Below are 14,317 nucleotides of genomic sequence, written 5' to 3'. Positions count from 1 at the left end.
GTTTTGTAATACATTGGACAAACCTTAGACCAAACAGTGGAGTTTATATGAGCTAATATCTAACCCCGGTGCAGTGTTTGATGATATTTAGGCTCCATTGTCAGAAGAAATTATTCGTGATGAAATTGATCATCGTAATTTGGAAAGAAAAACTTCAAAGACTTACGTCACAGAAAGTGAAGTCGAGGAATGGTTAGTGAGATTAGTTTTACGCCGCTTTAGCATTATTCCAACAATATCACCGGGGGACACCAGAAATGGGTTGGTTGGTTGGTTGTTTAACGCCGCGCTCAGCAATATGCCGGTGGTCTGTAAATAATCGAGTCTGGACCAGACAATCCAGTGATCAAAAGCAGGAGTGTTGATCTACGCACTTGGGATACTATGACATGTGTCAACCAAGTCAGATAGCCTGACCACCAGATCCTACTGACGAAGATGCAGCATGATAATTCCACCCACTAATGTACGGCATACCAAATACGACAATATCATTATGATTTTTGTGTAATTAGACACATCCTTATGATCAAAACAATGTTCCATGCAAATGTTCAGACACCAGCTCCACAAACACGAACATCCTTCAGTCAGTTCATCATTGTCAAAGGCAAAAGAATTTTAGCAGCTTTAATGCCATGCAAATAGAAATTCAATGCAAAACTCCATATTTAATCGACAGATATTAATAACTTCAATATATTGGCTTCGTACATTTCACTTGTGCCCTTTGCACAATATCTACAACGCTCCCTTGTTTTAAACCAGCCGTTAAGCCATTATCTGGAGAGGTATTTACATAAGCAACTTTTGCTTGTTTACCGATCCAGATTTCTTCAGAAATACAAACATATTTAAAGCATGTACCTCCGCTAGCCATGTGCGTCACAAGCCATATAGTTCGATACAGAGTGTGTATAGGTATATGTTCGATCAACATCACGCTTTCAAGGGCATACCTTACTAGATCAATTATGAACACTGTTTGGCTTTGAGGAAAATACACAAACGCACCTGTTTAGGTTCCTTTAAATGTTTTGAGTAAATTGCTAACAAAGATTGTTCGTACATATATATCGAATCAAATGATTTCATGCATGTCCCTTTGGTAATTAATAACAGCAGATTTGAACTTTTCCAGCCATACCGATTAATCAGCTCCGGGAACAGCTGTTTCAAGCAGTACACTTTGTTAACAAATAATCAATTTACAATGTACAAGCATGCAATATGTTGACGAAATTATATTTGAATAAACTAGACTCTCTGAAGTCAAGGCTTACTATATTCGTGTTCAGGTTTTCAAAACTTAAAAATAATACCTCTTTCAATTAAAAACATTGTCATGTTTGTTTAATATATATGTGTTCATTTTTTTCAAAACTGAAAATAATACCTCCTTTTAATTAAACATATGCTATTCCCACTTTGCTAAGGATCAAATCATGGATTCAACAGAAAATTATCATTTGGGGTCAAATTTGGTTTAAATATCTAAGCTTATTGTGAGCATGGATCCTAGGTTTCAGTATGTCATTTCGTCTTGTTGAACCCATATCTGCTACTGACAGTGTTGTGTACTTGTCAATGACCCGTGCCATGATTTGCAAAATGGTTGATTGGTGCCATGAAAACCATTTTTATTGCTACTCATGTATCAAGTGCATAAGGTTAGATTAAAGTGGCTGTTTGCCTAAAGAGGGGTTACCATATTGTTATTTAGCCAGTTTTAAATGGATAGAATTTTAAATCATAACTCTACGTTTAAGTAAAGTTGTGAATTTTTGCGATCCTTAGCAAACCGTGAGTAGTATAGTATTGTTCAGGGAATCAATGGCTTTGGTTAAGAAGTTATAATAAATTTAGTACATATATTCAGTTCTGAAATATCCTTATAAAAGGAATTAATTCCTATGTACGATATAGGGGAAATGTATAGTTTTCTTTATTATAAGCTATAGATACTCGTGAAGAGCCGGGTCTTCGGCAAGCCATACTTGTCGTACTTGACGAATAATGGGATCGGGTGGTCAGGCTTGCTGACTTGGTTGACACGATAGATGATAGTCATTACACATGAAATGACTGTTTTCCCCGGGTTAGTGAATGAGTGAGTTTAGTTTATCGCCGCTTTTAGCAATATTCTAGCAATATCACGGCAAGGGACACCAGAAATGAGCTTTACACATTGTACCCTTTTGGGGAATCGAACCTGGGTCTTCGGCGTGACGAGCGAACGCTTTAACCACTAGGCTACCCCACCGCTCCGTTTTCTCCGAGTGCAAATTGCAAATCCAGTGATGTTCTTATCCCATTCTGCAATTCTGCTTTATTAATGCAATTAATTAACAACATGTAGCTAAATGGTTTCAACAATTATAGTCATCCAAGCCTCTACATCCTAGTCTGAGCTGCAGGTGATAGATCTGACATATTCCAAAGTCCAAAATGAGCCGCTTTGTAATTTCCCGCAATATTTAGCGGGGACGCCAAAATGGGCTATATAGTGAGTGAGTTTAGGTTTACGCCGCTTTAGCAATATCCCAGCAATATCACGGCGGGGTACACCGGAAATGGGCTTCAAATATCGATGGTCATTGTATCAATCACTAGATTGGTGCACTCAAATCCGGTTATATACAGGCCGTTATCAAATAGAAGGAAAACAAATCGCCCATATTTTTCCTGTACCACAGACCAATCGTTACCGGCTGTCTTATGGCGTGGTATAAACGTACTGAAATGTCTACCCGTGAAGCTCACTGACTTGGTTGACACTTGGAATCGTATCCCAATTGCGTAGATCGATGCTCATGGTGTTGACCACTGGATTATCTTATTTACAGACCAAGCTGGGTTAAAGTGACCCAATGCCATAATGCACTGTGTAATGTTGGACACGCCAGGGATACGCTTGGAAAACCTATTCGCCCCCAGTTTCTTGGTTTGTCAACAGAATACCAATGTTCAGTGCAAGTGCCTTCAACCTGCATTGGTATTTCCCAACATAACACTGAACACTCTTCATAGCAGCGCTTTAGCCAAATTGCTCAAAAGTTCGAAGCATTGTTTTATTGAACAAACATACTTATGTTGACGTTTTGAGCAAGATTGTCTGGGAAAAGGGAATAAAAGAAATCATTCCAGTCGATTCCAACAAAAACCATGGCATCATATCCTGTTTCCAGACGGCATATAATAGTCGTAGGTAACAATGTTGATTTAACACAGTGCTAGCGTGACTGAGTCGTAGGTAGTTAAAGGTGTTGTTCCACGAGTGTGTTGATGAGGCTCAACGCTTTCCTATTGATTCTTCAGACTCACAGCAAACACTGGCATCGAGGTGTCACATTCGCAAACATTTCAGTATCTTTCATGAAACAATACTGATCTGAGACTAAAGAATAGAAAGTATTTAAAATTCTATTATTCATGCATATATAGGTACTGGCGGCCGGATGGTTTTGTTAGCTATTGTGTATTCCCTTTAAGTCCGCATTATGTAACGACACTCAATACGAGATGACGGGAATGTGGTTTCGAGGTCATTTGAATTAGGGGAACCTGCATCATGTCGGGTATTGATGACAGTTACTGCATATGATCAAACATTTTACCATTACATGTTGAGTGAAGAAGTTTGATCAGATATAATATCATGTAAATTAATGTTTGGGGAAATACTCAAAGGAAAAAAGCTGCAGATGTTTAGCACTTTGGTGAAACGTCGAGAAACAAACAAGTTATCATCGTTACACGTGCATCTTTAAAGAAAGATATAGTCTCTTCCACACTAAATCAACTTAAACAGCTTGCGAACTATAAAAATCAAACTTCAATTATTTTTTTAATAATCCGATTACAAAAACACATCAAACTATCCTCCGAGGAAATTGATCTTGCAAGAAAGTATCTTCAAGAAAGTATCATTTACTGCACACATATATATTTCAAAGTATCCATCTTCAGTACAGATTGTATCACACTACACGTTCTATAGTCAACCTAGGTGACACTGACAGCTCTATTCAAGAGAGACATATCAGACAAGCCATCATTAACACTGGGAATTGTTCACGGGATTCTTTGTCAGCCGCGATGCCTGTTTCGTTGTCGATTGGAGACATGTCCTCATTTGCAACACGTAGAAAACATACCAAATAAAAAAGGGTGGAGAGGAATATTTTGGGGATATTTTCATGAAAGTGTGTGCGGCACCGCCGTCTTAATATTATTTTCATTTTCCATACGTTATATTATATATGTTCAAATTTAAAGAGTTGAAATCCACAAGTGTTCTCTACTTCTATTAAGTATCTTCGCGATATCTTGTATCGATGTTTACATTGTAATACATCATGGACGTTAATGTGAGTGAGTATGGTTTTACGCCGCTTTTAGCAATATTACGGCGGGAGACACCAGAAATGGGCTTCACACATTGTACCCATGTGGGGAATGTGGCGTGACATGCAAACGCTTAAACCACTCGGCTTCCCCACCGCCCATATGACATTACTGGCGTTATTCGACTGGCTTTATTGATTTCACTCAAACCACAAACTCGCACGTATCTCAGTCTATTCAGCTGACATTAGATAACAACACCAGTATTTCAATCAAAATAATTGCCTGGGTAACATATGTCCAGTATGTGCTGTGTAAATACATCATCGACAATCGTTGAACATCAATGTGTATTTCATTTGTGAAAAAATGTCACAAAACCAGTTCATAACCATCAGAATCCATTTGCAATTCCGACTGTACCATGTATTTATATGTTAAACTATACCAAGTGTTCGTAAAAAGGTGAGCTTGTACCTTCCAACCACGAATGTGGTTTGTAGCCTTTTCGGCTCCTGTCTTCCTCCATTCATGAATAAGGTAAAAATGGGAATTTAGACAGGACAGGCAGAGATACTTTCATCAGGTCATGTGGATTCTTATATCATTGCTTTAGTTGTATGAAGCTGTTCAAGCCTTTGCTCGTCAGGCCGAAGGAGTGATTCTCTTTCCAAAATGGGTACAGTTGTATCAATTCCTTTCTTGGAGCCAAACGCCATGAAGCCTCTTGGATATTGTTTGAAGTTGAGTGAAAACAAGAAACACTTCCTCATTAAATAACAACAAGTAACTGAGACATCCCAGTTTCCCCAAATAACACGTCCAATTCATTGTTTCGGGTTTTTCTCAAAGGTATCTCTTATCAAACCCGCGATCAAAGCAGAGGCATTTGTTTCATATAATGCATCGACTAAAATCTTTGGCGTTAGAGGGGCGGTGGGGTAGTCTAGTGGTTAAAGCGTTGGCTCGTCACGCCGAAGACCCGGGTTCGAATCCCCACATGGGTACAATGAGTGAAGCCCATTTCTGGTGTCCCCCGCCGTGATATTGCTGGAATATTGCTAAAAGCGGCGTAAAACCAAACTCAGTCAGTCAGTCAGCTTTGGCGTTAGATTTTCAGAACACCTTAGTTACCGTTATGGAATTAGGAATAGAAGTACAGGTATACTCAGTGGAATGAAGATTACTATTCCTTGACCAAATCTAGTTTTGTTGTGGGGGGTTACACCTACATGTAGTTACATCAGCGAGCTGAAGACTGCCAAAAATGACATATGGGTTAGTTATTTAGGCAGCATTGTGACCATGAGCATCAACAAGATATGCTTCGATTCGACACTAAAATGGAGCGATTTTAGAGTTTTTAAGAAACAGATTAATGTCAGGTGCAATTTATACACCTCGTTGTTTTGAAACATATCTAACTAGTTTTCGGTTCCTACATGCCTTTTGAAAGAATTCGCTGTAATACATGGCAGCATCTGGCAGACAGTCATTCCAACTGTTTGCGTACAATTGTTTGCATCACTGGATAGTGACACGGTAGATGTAATCTACCTGAACTGCTATGGTTGTGCTAGCGGCATAAAGTCTCTGAGGCACTGAAGCGCTGAACAATGAACTTTCAAAACGTGAATTATCTACCGACGATCGAGGTGTGGTATAAATTGGGTTTAATGTCGTGCTTGAGAATATTTCACTCATATGACGACGTGCATGCGTGGGTATGTGTATGTGCGGCTGCTTGTACTAGCCCAGACTTAAGCTTGTTTTATAGTGCTAGCCCACTGAGATACCATGCCGCAGTGAAGCATGAATACCCCACTCAGACACATTATACTGAATCCGAGCCGACCACTCCTTGTTATACCTATTAATGCCGAGCGCCAGGCTGGGACCAACAAGTACCATATTTTAACGTCTTTTGGTATTACGCGAACGGGCATCGAACCCGCGACCTTCCGCTCTCCGGGCGGACGCTCTAACCACTACACCACGGAGGCGGTCCCCGACGATCGAATAATATCGTGCACATACAATGGGCACCATAGAAAATGAAAAAAATATAATTTCATATGCGTCATTACTTTTGCAGTTAGAACATAAATTATACCTTTAATAATGGGCAATAATATTTAGAGCATAGCCAGCAGACCAGTGACAGGTGTTTCATAACTATGTGCATTTTGCCAATATTCATAAAGAGAGACAAAACATAATTTAATCACATGGCATAATACAAATTTCCTGGAAAGTCATCTGACACAAATATATAAACTCACCAAGATCTATATGAATGATAAAATGAAAATGAAAAATTACTGGACTATGGAAGTCATCCGAATTCTGTCAGAGAGGGTATCATAAATCTGAGCACACCGGAGTTTCAAGGTTGAACATGATCCCCGCCATACAGGTTTAATTAATTGGTGGATTTTGTTTCAGCATGTTTTTATTCTCATGAAAAGGATTGAGCCCAAGTTATTGATGGGGTGTTTGTCACCGTATCCGAATGGCTTGTACAGTTGCCCATAACATCAATCATTAGTTACAGTCCGCCGTGAAGTAAGAGGAACTGGATACAGGGTACTGTGAAAAGGTACTGAATACCGATAAAATTGCATAGAGAACATACAGAACATACATGGTCACATCCTGAGATTAACTATCCGAAATATTGATTTGTTTGACAAAGCACAAACATGTGTGCTCAATATTAAAAGTCGAGCACTTGAAAAGAATTATACGTATTATTAATGTACATGTAGTTCAATATAGAAATTAAACGTTCACAAAAAATACTTTCTATTCTTTAGTCTCAGATCAGTATTGTTTCATGAAAGATACTGTTTGCGAATGTTTTCACTCAACTTCAAACAATATCCAAGAGGCTTCATGGCGTTTGGCTCCAAGAAAGGAATTGATACAACTGTACCCATTTTGGAAAGAGAATCACAGTCTTCGGCCTGACGAGCAAAGGCTTGAACAGCTTCATACAACTAAAGCAATGATATAAGAATCCCCATGACCTGATGGAAGTATTGTCTGCCTATCCTGTCTAAATTCCCATTTTTACCTTATTCATGAATGGAGGAAGACAGGAGCCGAAAAGGCTACAAACCACATTCGTGGCTGGAAGGTACAAACTCACCTTTTACTACACACACTAAATGCATTTTTAACACTATTAAACAACAAAGTTTCGATACTCTGCGTTAGACCAAAGCACGACTAACTTATGATTACATACAAACAGGAAGGTTGTCCGCCGTGATCTGACCTCAGGTCATCGCCATGGAGTCGCCAATTACGCACCTGGAATTTGAACTTATTCATAACTTTGGCACCAGTCATTACACACTGATGACTCACCCACAGGTGTGTTAGAAGAAACAGAAATCGCAAACAACTGAGTCACCAATTATATTACTTTGGTTCCGTCCTGCTTTGGAAACAGTAAAAAGAATAACATCACCAAAATATTGATTATCTACATTGAAAAAGCATTAAAAAAGATTGTCCTATAAGTTGCTGATGTGCAGTCAGAGGAACCGCGATCTCTTCAGTCTGGCAGTCTCATGCTCAATGAATTGCTGTTGGTACTGAAACTGTCAGTGGGTTTAGTTAAAGTGATGCAGGTCTGACACTTGAAGAGCGAAGTCCATGTCGGTGACGGTCGAGACGTCGTCTTTAGGGATGCGATGCGTTTGTGAAAAGAGACCTTTACTGTCACACTTCAAGGTCAGAATGTGTCTCTCCTGAGCTGACACTGTCTCAGTTTTTTCGAAGTTTTTGCATATCAAGTAAATGACGTGAACACTAAGTGAATCTGAAAATTCTAATCAACGACAGGAAGTAGCAGAGGGAGGCAACTCTATAATACGTATTTTTTAAAAAAATGTTCCATCTGTATTGACGTTTCTTAACGTCACGTAGATAACGTGTACATGTGCGCACTAAATGGGAAGCAATCATGGTATGATATATGGTTTACTCTCCATTTAACATCACTGAATAAACTCCAAACGCTGATGCCATTAGGCTCTGATGACTGGTCAAGTTATATTAACCTTCTCTTTGACCTATCATCTAATGGTAATGGGTATCGAGGCGATAGACCAGTACGATTATCTTAGCGTCACGATCCCAAAATGTATAAATGAGGCCACAGGAACTACTTTTATGGAGCTCTTCTCATTGATGCCATGCCTACTTGCTGGCAATGTTTGCCAATTAATGTTTCTTACATTCATATTTCCAGATATAGAGGTTCTCTTTGTGACAGCGTTAAATAGCAGGAATGCAAATAATTGGGCAATACCTATTCACTGAGCCATTGTATAATAATTCTTCCCTTTTCGGTGGGCTCGTTACTCTAGGGAATGGGCATATGTATGACATTTTGATTTGCTCGGGAATAACATTACATGACAAAAAAGATTTTTAGTTTTTGCGTTATCGTATCTTTAAAATGCCATGCAGGGAATACGAATAACCATTATATAATAATTGCAAAAAAGTTTCCCTTATACAGTTTTTATTTCTCATGAGGAGATGCATGATACGAAACCAAACTAACAATCGGTATGTAATTAACAGTTAGCGCTACTCTGTCACATGCGTTTGATGACGTCGGCACTATGGGTCGACATTAGTTTTCAAATATTGAAAGGCATAAACCCCAGCCGTTATGCATAACTATTTATCCTACCTTTAGAATGTTCATTCCTGATTGATTCACGTGGCCTTGAACTAATTACCATATATGCCCGGTGCAAGGCCGTACATCGCCCAAGCGGGCTATAAATCTTTGCGAGGGAGGATAAATCATTTATACCCCGCCCCGTGGAAAAAACATGCATCCACGGCGGTCAGTGAACCAGTGGTTTGGATAAACCAGTCAGTACCATGTCAGTAAAACATATTGAATTTCAGTTTGTTTTAATGTTATATGTACATAATGAGAGACTTAAACATTCGGTAAGATAAATTCCTTGTGGCATTATGATTCAGGGTTTACAGGGTTTTATGCGTCCCTCGTTAGGTTTTATCCATCTTGGGGGCGGTGGGGTAGCCTAATGGTTAAAGCGTTGGCTCGTCACGCCGAAGACCCGGGTTCGAATCCCCACATGGGTACAATGTGTGAAGCCCATTTCTGGTGTCTCCCGCCGTGATGTTGCTGGAATATTGCTAAAAGCGGCGTTAAACCAAACTCAGTCAGTCAGTCAGACTTCTAACTAAAATGTTCATCTGTCCTATGTCAGAAAGTCATGTTTTCATGAGTAATATATCTTTTATTATGCTTGTTTCACATTTGTGAATAATATTTTCATCATTATTCATAGGATTTATGCAGAAAATATTTTAATAGTAATGCTGACAGTAGCTGTCTATCTTTGCTGACATTTTAGACTGATGGGTACATACACAGGCTCAAAAGAGTCCAGAGATCCTGTTTTTTTGGTTAATATTCAATCAGTCAGTCAGTTTATCCATCTTGCCTCCGGCTCGGCGGATAAAATCTAACACGGGACACATAAAACCCCGTATGCCCCTCATCACAATGCTACAACTTATATTGTCAATAATATTTTCTGTCAAGAGGACTTACGGTATTTAACAGTGTCATCATTACCAGGATCCGTTTGGTAGCGCCATGAAGACTTTCTGAAGAGTGAGATCACCCGGCATCCGAACTTCCTGAAGAACTTCAGAGTCAGTATAAGGAATTACTCGGCATCATAACTTGCCGGACCGTATCTTCACCCGGTTACAATTGTTTCTGGAAAGTGTTACCAACGGGAATCAAAACTTCTGAAAAGTGTCATGAACCGTTTCCGGAACAGGCTAAAATGTGTTATCAACCGGTTTCGGAACTTCCTGAAAAGCGTCATCAACTGGTTTCGGAACTTGTTGAAAAGTGTCATCACTCGCCATCAGAACTTTGGACATTGTCATCTCCCGGTTTAATGACCTTTGGCCTATAATGGAATATGGTTGTAAATGAACCTTCCTCTGATATGAAAACAACACCTATTTTCAAAGAAATATTCTTTCAATACACAATGTCATTTGGAAAGTGGTCAAATGCAACACCTGTTATATTTGGGATTACACTTTCTTAGTAAAGTACAGATTCTAATACTTATGTTGGGTTGAGCCCCATCCGGGATTCGAACCCACACTCTCCGCGGTGGCTGAATGGGTTAGACGGCTAACTTTGTGTGATGGCGATTAGGTGCCTGATTCGGAGGGTTTGGGTTCGAATCCCGAAGAGGACTCAACCCAACAAAAGTACTAGAATATGTACTTTACTCAGAAAGTGTAATCCCAAATTTAACATGCGTTATATATATTCTTTCACTCTCTTCATGTAATTTATGTGTTTAATATCACTAAACACCTTCCTTTGCATTATTGAAGACAAAAACTGTTAATATCGTTTAGGGGAATAGGACTTGGAGCTCCCCCATCTGATTCCGTATATAAGCATTTACATTTTGGATTCCAAATGCATTAACTGTAAGCTCGCTGCTGGATTTATGCTTCTTGATACGAGCAAATTATACACTGCAATTTGAACTTGAATTTAATTTACATATGCACTCATGTCCTGGCAAACATTTCAAGGGACTAAAATAGAAATCAGGACATCCTTGCTGTATGCTCGCATTGACCACGTAAATCTCTTGCCTGAACTCATTACGTTCACAAATTCAACCATCAAACCCTTTCATAGTCTACACAACATAGAGGCAGTGTGTAAACGGTTAATTTCATCCGTGTAAACACCAAGTGTGCTCTGCATTCGATTATACAGTCTAGCACCGTTGTGTCGAACTCTGATAACTCGATATCTCGGTTGTCTCGATATAACATCTCGGTCCCGGCAGATTCCTTCATACTTTATCATTATTCAAGCTCTTTTAACTCGATACGGATGTCTCGATATTTCGGATATCTCGATATAATTTCATGGTCCCAACAAGCAAAATTACCCTTTTAACTCGATATTTACAAAGCAACTCGATATTCACCTACCTTTCATGGGCAAGTATCCCTCTGAACTGAGGTTGTTTCCACACGTTTACACACGGTGCGGCATGAATCAAAGGGATGCGGTAGTGTAAACTAATTAGGGCTAATTGAGTTGAAGGTGTCACTTGTTTGTTATTTCATTAGGAGTAATTAAGAAGGAATTAATATACCCTGTATATATTTCAAGGTAAAGTTTTATTTTGAAAGAAGTCTCTTACACAACTCACAAAGTACATTTTGAGGGAGACAGTTTCCTTGTGCAACTGTGTCATAAGATATATGACGTAACATTCATACACATTCAAAGGCATTATGTGGTAAAGTTTAACCTCATGAGTGAGTGAGCGAGGTTTTACGCCATTTTCAGCAATATTCCAGCAATATCACGGCGGGGGACACCGAACATGGACTTGACACATTGTACCCATGTGAGGAATCGAACCCGGGTCTTCGGCGTGATGAGCGAACGCTTTAACCAGTGGGCTACCTCATCTAACATGTATGACAGTATTTATGTTCTGTAAACTGTGGCTTTTGCAATATCACAGAACAACTGATTTTAGTTTGTTATGACCGAAGTTCGTTGCACGCATTTCAGTAAAATTATATCTGCAAGCAATCAGGACAAAACCCCAAACAGTTATTTTTCCCGTCATTTTCAAACCACGCGAATTCGTTTTTTTGATGTAGTTCAGTGTATGTAGGGCTTATTACGTGATGTAACTTTGATATTTGTATCTTGGGTGGCATAAATCGGTGTTTAGGACAGGTTTTAAGTATATCTGGTCCTTATGTATGTTGCGTTTAGTTGTGGCGCAATTCGACACAGAGCCACCGCTACGCAATTATATCAAGATGTAATTTCCCTAAAATTCCGGTTTGGCCGTAACTGATAACCACTAATACCTGATCGGGACATGTATGACACGCAAGGGCTGGTGACATGAGATGTATCATGTAAATACACGCAGTGTGCGAAATAGCCACTGGCCCGCTAGCCCGTGGCTAGTAAAAATCCAGTCGGGCCAGTAAATCTCCACAGTCACTGGCCCGACTGGCTAGTGAAGTTTCATGGGGTCATTTGGGAAATATTTCACTCTCTCCGACCTGTTGATTATAACACAATTTAAAATCCTGCAAGGTTATGGCCTGATAGAAATGTTCATCATATTAGCAACTTTATGATGAAACCTATGGAATCCGAGAAGGGACATTGTCGCGTTGTCGCATTGTCGCCCTCTCAAAAACAAATAAAATGAGGCAAAATAACCAAAACGCGACACGCGACATCGCGACAACGCGACATTTCGCTCATTTGTCGCGTGAAGATCCGGGTTTGAATTGGTCTTCAGCTGCTCACGCATGTAAGAGGCGACTAACGGGATCGGGTGGTCAGATTTCCTGACTTGGTGGACACATGTCACCGTATCCCATTTGTGTAGATCGATGCTCATGCTGTTAACCATTGGATTGTCTGGTCTAGACTCGATTATTTACAGAACGTCGCCTTATAGCTTGAATATTGCTGAGTGTGGCGTTAAACAACACGTGTGAAACTACGTCTTGCTGGAAAGGAATGTACATTATAAGTTGTTCACTGGTCACGAGGGGGACATGGGCTGATGTACCCTCTATGTTTGTTTATCTTACCGAACACCTCAATGTTAAATTTGAACTGTTTAAAGCACGGGAATTGGATCATATTAAGGAATACCGGAGTTAGGCAACAGCCCAAACACTACTAACACGAAGTACTAAACGAATTCCCACAGTTCGGCATTTCCAGCGCGTATTATAGAACATGTCACTCGCTTGTAAGCGGGGTACATTGATTGGCTCAGCCAATCAGAAAACGACATTTATGTGTGAGGTAAGATAATAAATTTTACCTGTTCAATATTTTACCTGTGCAACATCACGTGTACCTGAGTGACACGCGTTGCAAACGAGATCTCGCGAGAAAGTGGTTGCTTTTTTTTTGTCTTAACGGCACTTCGGACAATGCTTTAATGAATCACAAAATGTCAGATGGAATTCCTTTTTTCGCTTTTAACCTATTTTCCCTAATAATTGCCTTGCCTTTGCCTTTGTTTGGAACGGGCCCCACCGATGGCGAAAGATACGCTTCCTTCTTCACGAACACCTACATGTAGTATCATCATTCTACAACAGTGTGGGTTGTCAGTCCAGATTTGAAGAGGTCATCATACGACGATGTCGGATTGGCCACACAAAATATACTCATGAATACCTATTGAAAGGTGAGGATCCTCCGTTTTGTATCCCTTGTGATGAAAGAATTACGGTCAAGCATTTCCTGCTTGACTGTGTTGAATATTCCATCACAAGGGATATCTATTTCAAATCACGAACTATGGAGGATCTTTTTCAAAATATAAGTTCTCATTTAATTATTGCATTTTTAAGAATTAGATTTGTTAACTGATTTGTAAATAGACTGTGTTAAATATTCTATCACAATGGATATCTATTTCAAATCACGAACTATGAAGGATCTTTTTAATAATATAAGTTCTCATTTAATTGTTGCATTTTTAAGAATTAGATTTGTTAACTGATTTGTAAATAGATAAATATTTTATGATTGGAAGTTTAAATTAATAACTCAGATTGTTAGTGGCTGTACCCTCAAGAGGGGTTGAAATATTGTACAATTATTGTCCTCCTGAGAGGGTACGTAAGTCCCAAAATTTTCAAAGTCAATTTAAACTTACCAGGATTTTTAAACGTAGTATTCTTGTTATTTTAATTTTGGCTAACATTTCTAACAATCGCCAGCAGCTGAAGGGATGGTGTAAGTCCAACTAGGGCACATGCAGGTAGCAAAAGGTACTGTAAGTCCCCATGGTCCCTAGTATGGTGATCTACCTTCAGTTGTTGGCGATCTATAGCCTGTTTCTATATTGTATTG

The sequence above is a fragment of the Haliotis rubra genome, unplaced genomic scaffold, assembly GCF_003918875.1.
Source record: "Haliotis rubra isolate DU_JTF1 unplaced genomic scaffold, ASM391887v1 Scf346, whole genome shotgun sequence".
Taxonomy (NCBI): domain Eukaryota; kingdom Metazoa; phylum Mollusca; class Gastropoda; order Lepetellida; family Haliotidae; genus Haliotis; species Haliotis rubra.
The sequence above is the reverse complement of the archived record's forward strand: the minus strand, read 5'-3'. Positions refer to the sequence as shown.